This window comes from Phyllopteryx taeniolatus, chromosome 5 (assembly GCF_024500385.1).
Source record: "Phyllopteryx taeniolatus isolate TA_2022b chromosome 5, UOR_Ptae_1.2, whole genome shotgun sequence".
Lineage (NCBI taxonomy): Eukaryota > Metazoa > Chordata > Actinopteri > Syngnathiformes > Syngnathidae > Phyllopteryx > Phyllopteryx taeniolatus.
This window is the reverse complement of record NC_084506.1, coordinates 17,138,916-17,158,184: the sequence shown is the minus strand read 5'-3', so window position 1 is coordinate 17,158,184 and position 19,269 is coordinate 17,138,916. Positions and strand designations below refer to the sequence as shown.

The following is a 19,269-nucleotide window of genomic DNA, read 5'->3' as shown; positions in this document are numbered from 1 at the left end:
TTGCCCGTAGGTGTGACTGTGAGTGCAAATGGTTGTTTGTTTGTGTGGCCTGCGATTGGCTGGCAACCAGTTCAGGGTGTACCCCGCCTCCTGCCCGATGATAGCTGGGATAGGCTCCAGCCCGCCCGCGACCCTAGTGAGGAGAAGCGGCTCAGAAAATGGATGGATGGATGGTACAAGTGACACAATTTACACTTCAATTTTTGCTCTGAATCGGCACGATTGGGCAGAGTCCGAAAAAACGCAACAAATAAACAAACAAAACAAATTAAACATTGAAAGGGGATATCTTCAGATCAGATCAGGCCTCTTGCAAACGTGGATAAACCCCCAAGTGACCAAGGTGCGCACAAGAGAAGGAGTAGCACAATGCCCATTGAATTTAATCATACAATTTGGCAAAATTGTTTAATTTCATTATCTTCTATTTAATTACACTATTACTTTATTTTCTTAATTTTTCTAATTAAAAACACATTACAAATGTTTTTTTGGTGTGTTTTTTTTGGGAGGCTGCACCAGATTACAGTTGACTTTTCGCTGGGGATAGGGACCGGGCCCGAGCGTGACTAGCGAAAAACCGCGGATAATTGATGTCCATTATAATTGCATTAATAATAATAATAATTCATATATATTTTTTATTAACACCCCAAAAATTCTCAAAGAAGTGGGGATATACTGCGAGTAAGCATTTCCCACGAAAAACTATTTTGGCAGACTTGTACAGTAAACAGCATCGAGAAAAGGGAGGAAGTAATAATAAACATGCTGTCTCAGTGCAGTGAACACCAAGAAAATCAAGTGCAGTGTGAAAAGGCTTTTTTTGCGTTAGGGTGTTGGGTGGTGTTGATTGGTTGGTCAGGGTGCAGAAGATGACAAAGCCTGATCTTTTTCAGGCCTGGTGATAGACGTGCTAAAGTCACGGCGACAAAGATCACAAGTCTTGTTTGTCATATCACGCGCGATAAAGCCCGCTATCTAGCTGAAAGACTCAATAGCGGAAAAGAAGATTGGTACTGTAGGATTGGAATATTTACTTTACGCTGTAAGAGGAGGAGAGGTCGCCGCGATAAAACCACACAGCTGCCCTTCATCAACACACACACACACACACACACATCCAAGTGGACATGGGAGGAGGTTGCTAACTGTGTTCAAAGTCCTCCTGCGGGTCCAATTAACACGTTGTCCTCCTATGGAGCTTCTCGGTCCTCCTTCAGAAGCGCCGCCAACGTTATCAAGATGAGATCCACGTCATGTTTATTTCAGCAGAGAGGAATGTGAGGGCCCGTCAGAGTTCCAGACAGACGTCAGCGCAACTATTTAGTGTGCATGTCCTGCCAAAAGAAATGAACTCTTCGGAATGGAGCAGCAGGAAAGTACATTTATGACATTTTTTGGGGGCTGTGAAAATCAAATTCATTCATTTGCAGAACTTCAATGTGGATGAAGCAACTTTTTGGGGTTGCATTTTTCTTAAAATAACATTCAATTTTAAAGGTGAGGACAAGATAACAGAGCAGTCCATTTCCTAAGGCAGACGCTCCCTCCTCACCGCCCGTTATTGGTTCTTTCCTCCTGGCTCCTGCAAGCAGCAGATTAGGGAAAGTGGCACGTCTTCACTTGTGGGATTACCTGACCATTTAATAACATTTTAATCACATTCACAACATTTGGGTTTTTTCTTTTTGTAGGTGGTTTCTAATACAAAAATTGAGCTTGGTGGGCATGTCGCTCAGTAGTAGACGTAAAAAAAAATAAAAAAATAAAAAATAAAAAGTCTTAAGAAGACCTGCGCAAAAAAACAGAAAATCTGCCATTTTGCCTGGAAGTGTCAATTTTAGGCTCATTTACCCATTTCCAAGGATCCAGAGATGTCTTATTCCTGGAGGGTTTTCCCCTTATCACCTAATTTTAATCATGTATATATACCAACAACCACAAAAACAACAAACTGAAGAAAAATCCCGTTACGTCACGTTTCAGAGCTCGCTAGCGACACAGGAAGACCGACTTTTTGCTTTGAAGTATAAAGTTTAGGCTCATTTTGCTCATCTTCAGGGGTCAAGAGATGAACTGTACCTTGAGGTTTTCCCCCCCATTACAACCAAATCTGAACCACGTGTACATATAGCAACAACAAAAAACAAGCAAAGAAAATTACATTGTCAAATGGTGTTCGGAGCTAGCTAGCGTTGGCTCAATGTTTATGCAACCAAAACAATGCGTTCCCATTGCTTTGTAAATGTTGCAAACTGATTAATAAAAAAAAAAAAGCTAGATTATCTAATGATAACAACAACCTGTGTTTTTTTCAGTTTGAATTAATTTTTAGGCTTCTTGAAAAAAAGGTAACAAGCCTATTTTAGCAAAGTAGGGAGTAGAAATCCCACATACGATATCTGTTTTCAAATGCAGGGAGTAAAAGTAAAACGTCATTAGAAAAAAATGAATACTCAAGTACAGATACCTTAAAGATCTACTTAAGTACAGCAATAAAGTATTTGTACTTGGTAACTCCCCACCACTGATTGTATAATATGAGTTTTGTGGCGTATGTTAATATTACAAAGCAGCAATGTGCGAGAGTGAGCAGGGCTGTAAATAAATAAATGATCACACGCTCAGAGACTCGGCCATCGCTAACAAAGCCAAAAACATGATAAATAAACAACATGTAGAGCGTCTCCTCCGCACTTGGATGTTTACTCCCAAATGGCCCTTTTTGTTTATGTGCATTTAATTGGACTGCGCGGCTTTTGCGGTGGCTGCGGTGTGCTGATGTTGATGTGTTGATTTGTTGTTGTCATCGTTTTGCCGAGGTCAGATTGTTACGCCCGATATGGACTAATGTACTACATTTTGTTTGTTATAAATCTAGCTAACATTTAGTTTGGGGGATAATGATTAGATATTCTAGATATGAAGCAGTTTGTGTGAATATGAGAGCATGGATACAGTTAGAAGTACACAATGTGGAAATATGGAGTGTTGTGGATGCTCACATTATTTGTGAATGTACTATAAATGTTTGTGGGCTTGACACAATTCAGAGCACTCACCTCAACCTTCTGGTTGTAACCTCACCAGGGGGCAACCCCAGGTGAAAGCACAATTCAGGATTATGTTTTTTTTTACCCCACAAGTTCTCTTTCTCTACAATTTAGGGGTGCAATTTACATATTAAACCACTGACTTAATGCATACAAATAAGTATTAGGGCCTGACTGAAAATAGGAAAAAAATAAGAGAAAAGATTGTAATTCTGACAATGTTTGTGTACGCCCAGGTCTTTTGGAAATGATAAATACATATAATACACATGCATATTTCAGCTTTATTGTTGTGATCTTATGATTCTTTCAACAAAAAAATGATACTCTTGTAATATTCATCGACCCATTCTTTTTCTTATACAGCAATTAGATTTTCTTAATATTGAAAAATTCTGACTTTATTCTTGTATTATTACTGTTTTTCCCCCATTACATAACTTTAATCTTGTAGCAAATCTTTTTCTCGTACTATTACAACTTATTTTTTTCACTGAATATTACAAGTCTATTCGTTTTTTTCTTGGTTCTTTCTTTCTTCATGTAATATTCTGATGTTATTTTAAATAAAACAATTACAACTTAACTCATATTTTTTTGTGTCACTTTATTCTCATATTACAACTTAATAAAAAAAACTCTGGAAAATTGACTAGTCCATTAATGTGATTTTTTATATATACATTATACATAACTTTTTCTTATGATATCAAAAAATTTTGTGTCTTCAATATAACAACTGTTTTTAATTGTAAAATTGCGACTTTATTCTTAATATTATGACCGCCCCCCCCCCCTCATAATACAGCTTTTCTTCTTGAGAAAAATACGACATGACAGTGACATAAGTGCTGCTGACCTTGAAATTATCTTTATATTAGAATTGCTACATTTAGGATGCACTATTTATATACAGTATAATATAAATATCAGGGGATGAGGTTTTCGCATTTACGTACTGTACTCATTTCCTTGCATCGTGTGGTTTACTGGTGTTGTGAGTGAGCTTGTAAATAGTAGCCGGTTGTTTTCACTCTTTTAGTCTACTTGAGATAAGGTACATGATTGGTTGCCTGAACTTGATAAATAGCTCCTCCAGCTTTGTGTCTGTTAGGTGGCATTGCATGTAATCAAGATAAACAAATAAGTGCCATTAAAGATCTCATAATGTGCATGTGTGGGGGCTGCCTGGGTGAGCAAGCGCGCTCTTTCGCTGGAGATCTTCCTGATTACAGCGTGAAATGACTCACAGATCGTACTGCATGCTCGCATACACAAACATACACACTGACCTCCTGCCGCATGAGTGTTTGTATGAAAAAACAACTTTCTCTAAACAACCAAAAGACAGCCAGGCTTCTAATAAAACATACGCATTTGTGCGCTCGCACCTCATTTCACAAACCCTCTCGGCCAAGAGGAGACTATAAATTAACCCTCTGCGTTGTATCAACTGCCAACGAGTGAGCTACGAGCCACTTACACGATCCAAACACATGAATAAGAAGTGAAAGTTTTCCCAATATAACATGCGTTAATCCCTCCAACAGGGAAAGTATTTGGCCTCCTGCCTGATCCTTTACGAAGCAGCCATCCTCCTGCGGTGGTAATTGTGCTCTCCGTGTAGCAATCGGAATACATTTTCACGAGAATAATCAAAATAAAATAATATATTATTATTATTATTAATTATCCGAGTCATCTGAAAACCACCGAGTGCGATATTTGTGTTTGGCACTGTGTCCAACCCATACGCCACACTCACAAAGGCAGAATTGATGTTTTCCCTGCCTTTATGGGTGTTCATAACACTAGCCATCATTGTAATGAAAGTAGTGCTGGCACAGATTAGCCTTAGCTAATGGTTAGCGAATGGAATGGCTTGTATTTGTCCATGTGTCGGCTGAAAGCGCCTGGGCCTTTCCACCGAATCGGTGTCATTCGCATCACCAGGAAATAAAATAAAACTCACAAAACATGCGACAGTTCTTAAGAAAATCAAATTAACGACTTTTCGCTTTCAAAGATACATTGGCAGTGCGGAATGTCTATGCATCCATTTTCTTCACCGCTCATCCTCACTAGGGTCACTGGCATGCTGGAGTCTATCCCAGCTATCATCGGGCGGGAGGCGGGGTACACCATGAACCGGTCGCCATCCAATCGCATGGCACATAGAGATAAACAATCATTCGCGCTCACATTCACACCTACGGGCAATTTAGAGTTTCCAATAAACCTACCATGCATGTTTTCGGGCTGTGGGAGGAAACCGGAGTGCCCGGAGAAAACCCACGCAGGCACGGCATGGGGAGAACATGCAAAATCCACACAGGCGGGGCCGGGATTTGAATCCCGGTTCCCAGAACTGTGAGGCAGATGTGCTACCCAGTCGTCCACTGTGCCGGCTGCGCGGAATGTCCTCAGAGTAAATAAGATTGTATCAGCGATAATGTCGGATCTGCGGATCTGACCAACGAGGTCATTAATTGGATGGGCGAATTAAGACATTACAGCCGATCACAATTATCTACCAATCTGATCAAGCCGTTCAGATCAGTGTAAAGTCTCGTAAAAAGTGAGCTAAAATTCTTGATCTTTGTGGTATTTTGATTAAATCATACAGACACGTTATTAGCGACATCTGGGAATTGTTTTAAAATATGAAAAAAATGCATATTTCCTTCACAGCAGTTTTGTCCCTCGCTTTTTCTCTGTGGATGAAGCCCACCGAGGCCTAATTGGATGAAAGAACCCCTCGCTGGGCTGTCACAGAGCTTTTACTCTGGATTTTAAAACAACTTGACAGCTGCTCTGGGAACGAGTCGCCCCGAGATCCACAAACATCTCTCAATTAATTTACAACAGCAACCACAACATTATACAACCCTCGCACGATATAATGAGATCCGATGCAAGGGCCCTATTATCTTTTGACATAGAGATCCTGCTAAATTAAAAGTATCTGTGCTGGCCTGGAACATCTGGTATTCATGTGCTTTTGCCTTTTACACAACACAGGAGAAAGAACTGTCATCCCGCAATCACATACTAAGCGCAACGTATAAAAACATTTGTCATGACATCTTTTCTCATGATCGTGATACATACCTCCAACTACCTACCACAACAACACTCAGTTTATACCATACACTACATATTTTGTTTGATTGTGAGGTGCCTAAACTTGTCCAACTTTCAATCTGTTGGCATTTCTGTCCCTCAGAAGTGACGTGACAAGCCAAGATTCACCACTTAATCTTTATCTTCTACCAAAAAGCTGTGTTGATCTCAATTCTAAAGTGATTCAATGCCACCATCTACAGGAAGCTGTTAGTTATTACAGTGGTTTACAAACCTGAATTTCACAGACAAGCTGAGCGAGACCCTCTTCCATGCCTGCCCGTTAAAAAAACGTTCTACTCCTATAATACTGTACATCGGTGGCAGTGAATGAGTTAATTTGTTTTAAAAACAAACAAAAAAAATACAACGAGTATTCTTTAAGACTCAGCGAGAATAATAATATAATAATGTCATCAATTCTGTATTTTGGGGATTTATTTGTGCAGTGGTAGTTCACAGTGGCACAAATCCAGGCAATACTCCAACAGAGAACGCTGGGCAAACCCACATTTATTTCCCTCACAAATATGTGTCATCTACGCTGTTCATCACACAGAGATTTATTGCTGTGTGTGTGTGTGTGTGTTATTCCAGGGGAAGTCCACACCCCGGGTACATTTCCCAGCTGGGAGGGAGGACTCTGTTTTAACCCTTTAACCCATAACCTCCTCCTCTAAGGTAGCGCAACTGTAAAATGACCAAAACCACAATGGCTTCTTCCGACTTCAAAGTGCATTGTCAGGCAACAAAAAGCAATGAACTCCAAAACTCCAGCTCACTATTAACAGCACCCCTGTGTGTACTTTGCTCTTTGAAACTTCCACAACTTGTGCCAAACTGAGAAAAAAAAAAATGTCTATTTGGACTATGTGTGTGTTCATGTACCGGGCGGGCCAAAGAAATCAGTGTTTATTTAGAAATCGGCCAGGGGACAAAGGCCGCACACTCCTGTCTGGTAGACATCAGGCCAAGTCGTCCCACCCTGCAGAAGGAAAACGACCGTTTCCGAGGGAGATAGTGAGGCATCATTAGGGTTGCAAGATGTTTCAGAGTTGGAAACATATGAGAATTAATGGGAATTTATACAAATGCACAGGAAAAACAGGCCTAAATTGAAGGTTGGCTCTTAACACGGAAATTTAATATAGTTGGGGAAAATATATTTTAGCATAATTGAAACATGGCAGAAAATTGTATTTTCTGTACATATATGCTCCAGTTCACCTGTGGGTGAGAAGAAGAAGAAGAAGAAGATGTACAGTAAACCACCCTCCATAGCAGGGGGTACGTTCCAATGTTGGCATTTCAGCTTACAAGACCTCCACTTGGAAACGGAACTTGAGAAACATACAACAAGAGGCCATCTCAGTCTGCGTTTGCAAAATGTAACGCTCTTTGGAAGGAAACCAGCAGGTCAACCACAGCACGTAGATGGAAATTATTATTAATACGGAACTTAAATATAGCTTGGGAAAATACAGTTAAGGATAATCCTAGATTTCCCAGATTTCAGCGAGCACAGTGGTACCTTGATTTACGAGTGCCCCAAGTTAGTTTTTCGAGTTACAAACCATCGCCTGGTTGACTTTTTTGCTTCTTGTAACAACTCAAACTTTGAGGTATGACCAAGCTTCGAAATTGCCGCCACGTGAATGAAGTGAAATCAAAACAATTAAGGTACTGCAATGCCCTCGTGACCGGGTAAGGAGAGTTACTTACGTATTTCGCATGTGATACATTTCCCCTCAAAAATCATAGTTACTTCTTATAAATTCGTATAATTCAGGTTCTAATTTTGTAAGCCTAATAGCATAATTGCCCAAGTCATTTTTGAATATTTTCGGGAAACAAGAAAAAACAACAAATTCAACAAACAAAATGTTTCCTCAATTCAATTCCTTTGCGGATTACCATGACATGGTTAGGCCGGCACGGTGGGTGACTGGTTAGAGCGTCAGCCTCACAGTTCTGAGGACCCGGGTTCAGTCCCCGGCCCCGCTTGTGTGGAGTTTGCATGTTCTCCCCGTGTCTGCGTGGGTTTTCTCCGGGCACTCCGGTTTCCTCCCACATCCCAAAAACATGCATTAATTGGAGACTCTAAATTGCCCGTAGGCATGACTGTGAGTGCGAATGGTTGTTTGTTCCTATGTGCCCTGCGATTGGCTGGCAACCAGTTCAGGGTGTACCCCGCCTCCTGCCCGATGACAGCTGGGATAGGCTCCAGCACGCCCGCGACCCTAGTGAGGAGAAGCGGCTCAGAAAATGGATGGATGGATGGATTATGCTATTAGGCTAACAATAGCCAAATGTTAACTTCCAACTGAAATCTTCCAGACATTTTTCACCGCTTTGCAAACATATCATGAATCTGATTACACCTATCCTATTAAAGTCTGTAAATGAAAGTAACATTTGCAAGCATAGCTTTTCAAAAAAGCAGACTTTACTCGCAGTCACGTCCATGGATGCATATGAGTTCGCCCTTGACTGCCACATCTGCTTCATCGTCAAATGGGCCTTTGATCATTGAGTAAGTAATTCGGAAAAGATGATCCACAAAACTCATCCGTAATATTGCTGTGTTCCACTCGCCTTTCAAGTAAGAAACTGGAGATGGAAATGGCGTCAAACTCGGGTTGTGTCTCTATTGGCAGGTCGGAAATGGAGATGCCCCCCCCCCCCCCCCCCCCCCAGGAGTTTCTTTTTTGCTCACTATTAACTTATTCAACTATTCATGGAACAAAAACACAGTGGAACCGCCCAAGTTAACAAAGTGGTACCATTTGATGTTTTCCAGAAAAAAATAGGCTTCAAAAGTAAAAAAAAAATCTTGAGCGGTCTTTATTTTTGAAGTCACGAAAGTCTTGTGAGACTTCAGAAGCTCTTATGAGATTCAGTCAAATCTCATGATACTTAAGTAAATCTCGGGAGAATTCATAAAATCTTGTAACTCTTCAGGAAATCTTGTGAAATTCCAACAAATCTGTTAAGACTCAAGAAAATATTTTGAGATTGCAGCAAATCTTGTGAGGTGGCAGAAAATCCCGTAAATCTTCAGAGAATATTGTGAGATTCCAGCAAATCTTTTGAGACTCCATAAAATTGCAGCAAGTCTTGTGAGACTTGAGAAACTCTCGTGAGACTTCAGAGAATACAGTATTGTGAGTTTCCAGCACATCTTCTGAGACTTCAACTAATATAGTGAGATTTTGGCACATATTGTGAGACTTCAGGAAATTTTGTGAGACTTTAAAAAAGTTTTGAGAATTAGTAAAATCTTGTGAGATTCCAGCAAATCTTGTGAGACTTCAGAAACTCTCATGTGACTTCAGATAATATAGTATCTTCAAAATAATCTTGTGAGACGTCATAAAAAAAATGAGAGACTTAAAGAACTTAGACTTCAAATAATGTTGTGAGAAATCTTGTGAGACTCCAGACAATCTTATGAGATTGCAGCAAATCTTGGGAGACTTCAGCAAATGTCATGAGACCTCACAAAATATCACAGTGAGATTCCAGCAAATATTGCGGGACTTTTGTGAGACTTAGTGTTTTTTGTTGGGCTGGAATAGATTATCTATTCATCTTCCTCTAGACAGATGCTGAGGGGCCCCTCCCACTGACTTTAGGGGCCCAATTAGAAGTGAGTGGTCTGTCCCTCAAGGGGCGAGCCTGCAGTCCAACACACACATGCAAACACATGCACACACACGCAAACACACGCTCGGAGTGCACTGAGAGTTCAAGAGCGCTGGATTCAAGGGGAGCAGACACATTTTGCTGAAAAGTGCTCACCGTATCAGACGGCATCGCTTGTGTGTGTTTGGAGTAGAGAGGAAGGAGTGTCAACTGTCGCTGCTGCTGTTTCGTTTCTTTTTTGCAATTTTGACTTGCAGGCAAGGGGAGCGAGCAGAGTGGAGGGGCGTTCAGGTGTGACACGGACGGCCGTGTATCGCATGTGAGAGAGGCAAAGTTGAGCGCAGGTAAGATGCAACCTTGATGATGTAATTCTAATGGAAGTGTAGTTGGAGAAATAAGCACATTTTACTGCATTTTATTGTCCCCCCCCCCCCCCCCCACAAGCTCAGAATGACTTTCAAGAAGTAATTATCATTTTTCATTCCCAGCTAACATGATTGTTTTTAACAAACTGCTCGAAGTTGTTTCAATCAACTTTTAAAGAGTCAAACATGACTTAATGATGCTCATAAACATTTTTTTTGGTCAGCAGTGTTGCTTGTGAACAATTCCTGTGAGTTTCTTTGTGTTTTGGATGAAAGTGTTAATGATGTGTTTTTATCACGAACTCAAGATACATTTTTGTGTGTTTAGGGGGAAAAAAGGTAACCCAAATGTGCTTTATATATTTTTTTGTCAAAAACTCAACAACAACAACAACAACAAAATCATTTTTTGTGTTTCGGATTAAAAGTCTTACCAATGTGTTTATTGTTTTATCCAAAAATCAACAACAACAAAACTTTCTGTGTGTTTGGGATAAAGGTTTTACTCGTATGATTTGTGTTTTGATCCAGAACTCAACAACAACAACACAGATTTCGTATAAAAGGGTTAATTCTTGATGATTTCTATTAGGCCACCACCACAGATCCAAGTCAGAGATGATCCTAGAGTCGTGAAGTCCGTTAATCTAGGTTCTTTTCAGGAAGAGTTATCATTTTGAAAAAGAATGAGAAATTTCAAATTCATCTTTCTATACCCGAATATTCGCCATCTCACTGGGCTTCTTTGAAAAACTGATAATCATTCAAATTCATGTACATATGTATAATTTGACATGTATAATTTAATTAACATGCTGTTTACTTGGTCCACCACGTTAGAATTATTCCGCCAGAGAGCACCACTTAAAATGAAAAATGACAAAGAAGAAGAGTAAATTACATAATGTTTTGGGGTATTCCGTGACAACAGAACACACACACACACAGTGGGATCAGTGCGATATGGAAAAAACAAAACAAAAAAACAAAAACAAAAACAAAACACACGGGATCAGGCCTCTTCCAAAATGAGGATAAAAACCCAAAACATATCGGCCATCTGCCAAAGTGACTGCACCGAAACACAATGTAATTTACAGAGAAAGCATAGACTATTAAATAAGATGTAAATATGCTGCATTTGAGGTGTGGTCGTCATTAAATAAGATAAATAATTGCAGACGGTGGCCAGCGCAGTGGAGGTTACCCTCATTTAAATCAATAGGGTGGGGGAGGGGTAAACCCAGTCCAACTAAACGCAATGTTTAATATTGTTATTATTTGTGCATTCTTGTTTACCATGACTAAATATATTATTAAAATCAGAAATGGGCACTTGGACCTACAGTGTAAATCCAGTCTGATGACTCACATCAACATTCCATATTCTTTTTCACATTGCTAAGAGTTATGTGTAGAAATACGTGAGAAGTCTGTTAAGTATCCTTTTTTGTCTGTTTTGCTTTTTTTTTTTAAACCTTTTTTGTTTACCTTTTCTATACTCGTGAAGGGAAGCATGCAAGTAAGAATTTCATTGCCTGTCTACTTTTTTTATGGTGCACATGACAATAAACACCTTGAATCTTGAAGTGACAGCGCGTTTAGATTTTGTTTTTGCTTTTTTACGATTGCGCAGGGCTTCATCCGCCCCCAAAATACTGCTTACAGTCACCGTGTGTCAAACATTTCGTTTTGCGAGGAGCAAGTGTTGAATATTTACCGTGCAGTAGCACACAAAAGCAAAAGAGAGGCTTTTTAGTGGCTTTTGTCTGAACGCCGCGCTCTCAACACAGTTCACTCCCCGAGCTTTTCTGCAACTCCCCTAAGAGGAGCTTGAGGTTGGCGCGGGGGGGCAGAATGTGAATTTCTAAAGATACGTTTGAGGGCTTTTGACAAGTTGCCAAGAGAAAGATGATTCCAAAAATGACATCATCACTGGGGTCGTCCCCGCATGGCGCCCGTATAGTCTAAAATGAGGACGTGTTGACAGGTAACAACATGCTCTGTCCTAATCCACTTTCTATTAGAGTTCTGGAATGGGAAAGAGGAGCTGGCTCTTGTCATAAGCGATTATGATTCCTTCAGTTTGGCCTACAGCACAATGGGTTCCACGCAACCACGGTGTCCCAAGAGTCTAGCCTCGTTGTACACAGGACACATGTACGGCAATTGTGAAGTTTGCAGAGTCCACAGTGATGAGGTGCCAATTGCTCGCAGCCAGACATTCTGTCTAGGTTGCACTGGCCTACTCCTGTGGAAAAAAATAGTTCAGGATGCACCTTTCTGAGGCCACATGCAAAAAAAAAATGTTTTCCCTTCACACAACTGGGGTTAAAACTACCAGTTTGGTCTGGTGAAAACATTCCCAGGATGTGAAGCACTGTATAATCCTCAACTGTAGACATGGAAAAGTTATTAACAATAAAAACAAAGGTGGAAGAGAAACAGAGGACTCTGGGAGGGAAATAATTAATCTTGATCTTTCACATGAGCACCAGACCACCACTAAATTTCCTTCAACTGTTTGCATCAATTAAAATAATACGATTTCAAAGTGCCAGACACGCCTACAATGATGAATCAAATAACTTGAATAATTCGATTCATGCCGGGACGGTGAAATCAATCGACTGGTTAGCACATCTGCCTCACAGTTCTGGGGCCCGGCGTTCAAATCCAGGCCCCGCCTGTGTGGAGTTTGCTTGTTCTCCCCGTGCCTGGGTGGGGAGAACAAAAACATGCCAAAAACATGCGTGGTAGGTTGATTGAAGACTCTAAATTGCCCGTATGTGTGAATGTGAGTGCGAATGGTTGCTTGTTTCTATGTGCCCTGCGATTGACTGGCGACCGGTTCAGGGTGTACCCCGTCTCCCGCCCGAAGATAGCTGGGATAGGCTCCAGCAGCCCACAACCCTAGTGAAGATAAGCGGTGTAGAAAATGGATGGGTGGATGAATTCGATTTACAAAAAATGGCGAAGCAACATTTCCCCATACACACTCAAAGTCACAGATACTAGAGTAGAACATGAGGTTGGCGAACCTCGAGTACAGGTGCACAAAAATAATACCTGCACCTCACATACACATACAGTGTGTACATACGTGACTGTATTTAATAATGCAAAATCAATATTACTTTTAATACCATAATTTGTTTTTCAAACCTACTGTATATCCTGAATGATCCTCTCCATGCAAACAGTTTCTGTTCTCAAAAAGTCCCAACCCTAAATCTCTAAAATGCAGTGTGCAAACCACATGTAAAAATATCCATTGCGGGTACAGCCTCGGACCAAAAGGACAATAGAAGGAGCCGGTGCTTGTCTATCTTACGCTGGTGTTGCTCTGTTATCCTCTGGGCTATCGTCAGACAAGTGAGAGCACTTAGAGCTGTCACATCGCACTTTCATGCCTCGCTGCTCCCATCTGCCCACCTCAGGACGGGATTAGGTTACGCCCATATGCTCGTACATGCGTGCTCATACAAATTCAGCGCGGCGCGGCCGGGGTCACGGCCTGCTCGGCGTGTGTAGTGTTACTTGTTTTGTTGTCCCGCATGGACAAAGCCTTTTGGCATATTCATCCCCGTCTCGGTTACGCGGCCGTGGCGTCTGTGTTTTCAATACAACTTTGTTTCCACTTTGGGTTGGTCGTACCTCTTGTGATAAACACCAGATCCAGTAACCTTCCATATTTCTATTGGAGCTCGCAGTTGCTGACCCGACACTGTATCACTTTCATATCCAGCCCGCCTCGCATAGACAAAGAGTTATGGATTAAAGTGCCACATGATACGCAATGCGATTTTTTAACAAAGCCACGCGAGACTAAACCGTTTTGGTGTGTTGGCTGAAGTATTCACTGTTTTCTGATTAAAGCACAGTACACAAGTACGGACAATCTGTCCAAATTTTAGCACTTTTACTCCCTTGTGATAAAAGTCGGCAGAGGCCTGATTTTCAGATGTCTCCGAAAGATTATCCTGAGCGAATATCCTGTGGTCTGAGGTCTGTTAAGAGTGATTTTTCCTGCCGGATCTGCACACAAAACAGTCTGGGCTGTTTGATATCACACTTGTTTAGTATCGCAAATCCTTAGACGAGGTACACGCATACCGACAATCGGGTCAAATCTGACCATTTTTATGCCCTTGTGATCAAAGTCAGTGAAGGACCGGACGAATGTCTCTGAAAGATCAGCCTGTGATGTGTGTGTTAAGAATGATGTTTCCACCCCATCCACTAGGAAAACAGCTAACAATCTTATATGTTAAACCTGTTCAACATTTAGGATCAGAAATTCTTAAGGAGGGTAGACACATACCAACAATCGGGTCAAATATTAGCATTTTTATTCTTTTGCAATCAAAGTCAGCAAAGGCTTGATTGTCAGATGTCTTTAAAGATTATCCTGAGCGAGTATCCTGTGGTGTTGTGTGTGTTGAGGGTGTTGTTTCCCCCACAATTTCCATGCAAAACGGTCAGGGTCAACAATCGTAAATGTCGAACCTGCTCAATATTTACGATCGTAAATCCATAAGTGTGTGGTCAACACACGAGTGTGGGGTCTCTCACCTTTGAAAAATCGCTTAAGATGTTAAAAATCCGTTTGTGTGTATTTTGCTTTAACCAATAGCGAGAGGGGCGATAAACGTAGACAGGCTGGAGCGTGGAGGTTTGGAATTCTATCAGTGTTCCTTGGTGCTGCTTGAAAACTTGTTTTCCCTTCCATAACAGAAGGAATTCAACTGGAACGTACTCTCATGGGGGCATTCTTTGATTTTGGACACAACTTGTCCTGTGAGGTCTTTTTTTTATTTTTCCCAAGTGATGTAATGAAATAAGTGATGCAAAACATGCAACACCGTGAGTGTGCTTCATAAATCCCCCCCACCCCAAAAAAGAAAAATCAGTCCATGATCAAAAGAGCCTGTGCAATTATGATTTATAGTTTTTAAAAGAAGGTAAAAAAGCAGTGTGAAATTCAAACTTCCCTAATGGCCATGTGACCTGTTGCACTTTCCATGGAAAAGTGCTCGATGGCCTTATCTACTGCAATGTGTTTCACTACATTACACATTGCGGGCGACTTCAAAGATCGTCTGACATTGACATGTCCACACATTGTAATTATTTGGGCAATGTAGTTTTCATTCACGCTGATTAGAGAAAACCAGACAGATGGCGTGTCCTGGCAAACATATGCACGCACGCAAGTCGTGTTTGAGGTTAACTTCTCAAATAAATGACATTATGCGTGCTGCCTTGATGTTTCAGCCAGAGAAAACCAATCACTGTGGTACAAAATGAGCAAACATAGTCATCAATGTTGCCAAAATGTTTTTTGTATGATTGCGTGGAGTGAGGTTTTGATCTCCGTGACCGTCACATGCTTCACATTGGCTATCAAAAGGAGACAGTAAATAGTTGTAGAAAGCATGTGTCGGAACGTAGTGTACAAAAGCAGTCTTGTGGACTTGTCGACTATCTTGCTATATGTTAGCATGTTGGCATTTTGTTTTGATTAGAAATAATACCTGGCTACACGGAATTATATTAATAACATTGAAAAATCCTTATCAGTCAGCCTGAGCACTCTACAGATATGTACTCAGGTCGCTATATAGCTTTATACATAAGAAATGTTGTTTTATGTTAGCATATCAAATCCTAGCATGTAAGCATTTTGCTAGTTTTATGAGAAATAGTAGCTGACTCCAGGGCATGATGTTAAATTGTGTTTGACCCGCCTATGCACTTTTGTTTTTACTCAAATTATTCATTATTCATTAGCATATCAACTTCTCGCATGTTAACATTTCCATCCATTTTCCGTAACGCTTATCCTCGGTAGGGTCGCGGGTGTGCTGGCGGCTATCTCAGCTCACTCTGGGCAAGAACTGGTCACCAGCCAATCGCAGGTCACATATAGACAAACAACTATTTGCACTCACATTCACACCTATGAGCAATTTTGAGTCTTCACGCAACCTACCATGCATGTTTTTGGGTTGTGCTATGAAACCAGAGTACCGAGGAGAACATGCAAACTCCACACAGGCGAGGCCGGATTTGAATCCGGGTCCTCAGAACTGTGAGGCAGATGTGCTAACAAGTCGATCACCGTGCGGCCTGTTAACATTTTGTTCGTTTTTTAAAAATATAGTTCCTGACTAGAAGGGCATGGCGTAATATTTTTACCCATCTGCCGTAGCACCTTTTGTAGTTAGGCCTCTATCTTGCTGTATATTAGCATACCAACATTCAGTATGTTAGCATTTTGTCAATTTTCATGGAAAGTTGTACCAGACTCAAAGACTTACACGATCTGCCTCAGTGCCTTTTGTACTCGGGTTGCTGTTGTGTTGTTTCCACATCAACAGCATTTTTCCCAATTCTCATTCAAATTAGTACCTGACTCCAGGGAAGATGTAAAAGCCTCAGTGATCTCCCTTAGCGCCTTGTTCTTGTCATATGTTAGCATACCAACTGCTTTCATGTTAGCATTTTATCAGTTTTGATTAGAAACAGTGTCAGCAATCTTGCGAGACTCGTGATCGATCTGTCTTAGCACCTTTCGTTCTCTTACGATGTTGGCTTTTTCACTCTCTCTTTAGCCTTTAGAAATGGGACTTGATACCAGGGTATGATGTAAAACCCTGAACACTTTCTTCTCTATTAGTTGTACTAATCCACTTTGAGATGTTTTTCAGGGAATACAAAAAGCAAGTTATGAAAAGTGAGCCCACCTTTCAAAACTAAAATTAACCTGTCCCTTGTTACTGAAGGATACACTTCAATTTACAGCTGGAAAAAAACAACATGTAGGTGTAAGTAAAAGTATGTAAAAGTGTAAGACTTCTCATCTCTAGTTTTAAAATGAAAACACCAGTTGTGTGGCCCGGTGGAGGCCTTGTGTTTTCACTGAGACATGAACTCACACCGACTCACAGGGGAGTTGCATGCTTAAACGCAAGGTTACCAAAAAGAAAACAAAACAATAACAACAACAAAAAAACGGGGTGACTGACCATTGCCAAGAAAAACAAAGAACGTCTCAAGAGTTAGGAACAATTATCCACGTTGTTCCGTCTGCTCAGCGGCCGGGACTTGACAAATAGCCCGGCTAATGCACCTTGTCATGGCGAAATGGAGGGATTTTATAATGGCCGTCCGCCACGGGGCACCTGGGTTGTCGCTAACTGCCTCATTAGGGGTGGTCTGCGTGTGAGAATTCCCATGGCCACACCGCTTCGCTGCCATCTGCTATTTGACAACCTGTGCCGGGAAATGTCCTTCAAAAAAGTTTGGCTACTTTTAACGACTTTGGCTACATTTTGGGATAATTGTGAACGGACCGACGGCCGGGGGAAGGCCCCTCGCCTTGTTGATGGTACGGTAAACTGGAGAATGTGACATGTTACAACGGGTGGGCAATTCATTTTAAATTCTCATGTGCGAAACTGGAATGGTTGTCAAGGGCGATGCCAGCATGCTGACTTCAAATGTGATACATATTAATTTAATGTATTGATACAAAGCCGTAAATTGTCTCGTTTTAACTAATTCACCGCCATGGACTTTATTGTCGGCAGCTGGAATCCAACGATTTACATCCACAGACGTCTTCCTTAATTAAATTTTTCAACGGGTAAGTGTGGAAGAGGGTCTTGTTCAGGCTTGTAAATCACTGTAATGATCAACAGATTTCTATTGATGGCAGTGTTGCATCACTTTCGATTTAAACTTCTGAGTTGAAGCTATAGTTTAGGGGTGAATCTAGGCTTGCAGTGTTGATTATGAGGGAAAGAAATGCAAAACACGTTACAAGTTGGACGGGTTTAGACACCGGAGACTCGAACAGAGTAAATACCGGTATATGTATTGTATAAATAGACAAATGTGTCGCAGATGGCAGTCGTGATCATGAGAAACTCAAGCTATGCAGTGAGTCAGCGTCGCTCACGGCGTGTTGTTCCACTGCTGAATACTAAAGAATGGAAACATTTATAAACTATTTTTTTCTGGTGAAAAACAGATTGAATCTTTCTTTTTGGTATGCTTGGTGCTAATGTTGTTACGGAAATATTCCGCAGGTCTTGAAAGATTGGTCAAAATGCTCTAAAACAACTGGAAATCTGGGACTGATATGAACTGCTTTAAAAACACCTGGCAGGTAATGAGTTAGTCAACATTCACACAAAAAAATATGTCGACAATGTGCAGTGTGTTTTCCCTAATTTTTTAATGTATGATGACATTTTGAACATTAACTGCTAACTCATATCGTGAGTTATTCCCAGTTGTGACTTCTTAATTCATCAGGGCAAATCTCCCTTTTCGCTCCAATGTGGGAAGGCAATGCCAACCACTGTTGGCATTGTCACTTTAAAACAAAAAAGCAAAAAAAAGTAGCTGGACGGTTTGGAAAAGTCACTAAATATACAGCAGCTCTGAAAAAAAATTAAGAGACTAAAAGACAATGGACGTATTATAGCATTTTGACCATTTTTTATTTCCTGCAAATAATGAAAATGAAAATACCAGTACATGGAACGTAAGATGAATGAATGAATGAATGTATTTGTATCTGTGACTTATATGTTCAGTAGTTTGTAGAATTAAACTAAAATGCTGAGTTTTACTCACACATACCTGAAAATATCAAAACCAGAGAAACCGATACCTTGCAGTGTGTGTGTGTGTGTGTGTTGTTTTTTTAGTTGTAGATGAAGACTGCCACTATACTTTGCCCATGTCTGCATTATAAGGAGGCACCGCTCCGACGTCTGGCATTAAATCTGCCACGGATGTCGTCAGGTTTGTTTACCCCCGCTCCCACTGCCCGTACGCAGGCCGCTCTGCCAAAGACAACATGGGGGACTCCAGGCCGGAGCTGCCAGGAAACACTTGAATTTGTTTAACTCGCATGGCACAGAGCTGTGTGCTTCTCTACCCCTGCTGTCACTCTTCATCTATTTTATTGACTGTCAAGCTGGATAGACTGTGTCTTTTCCTGCCAAATTACGTCAGAGAGCTTTTTGCGCACCTTTGTGTGAGGCCCAACGTCTAGGCTGCTA

General features: G+C 41.0%; 1 protein-coding gene across 1 annotated transcript in view; it reads left to right on the top strand.

Annotated features, from left to right (window-relative positions):
• Positions 1–9,886: 9,886 nt before the first annotated feature.
• Positions 9,887–19,269, top strand: part of sema3d (sema domain, immunoglobulin domain (Ig), short basic domain, secreted, (semaphorin) 3D) — an 81,779-nt gene continuing 72,396 nt past the window's right edge. The window contains exon 1 of the transcript XR_009788509.1: positions 9,887–10,168. The gene's annotated coding sequence lies outside the window, so the exon portion shown is untranslated. The remainder of the gene's footprint in view (positions 10,169–19,269) is intronic.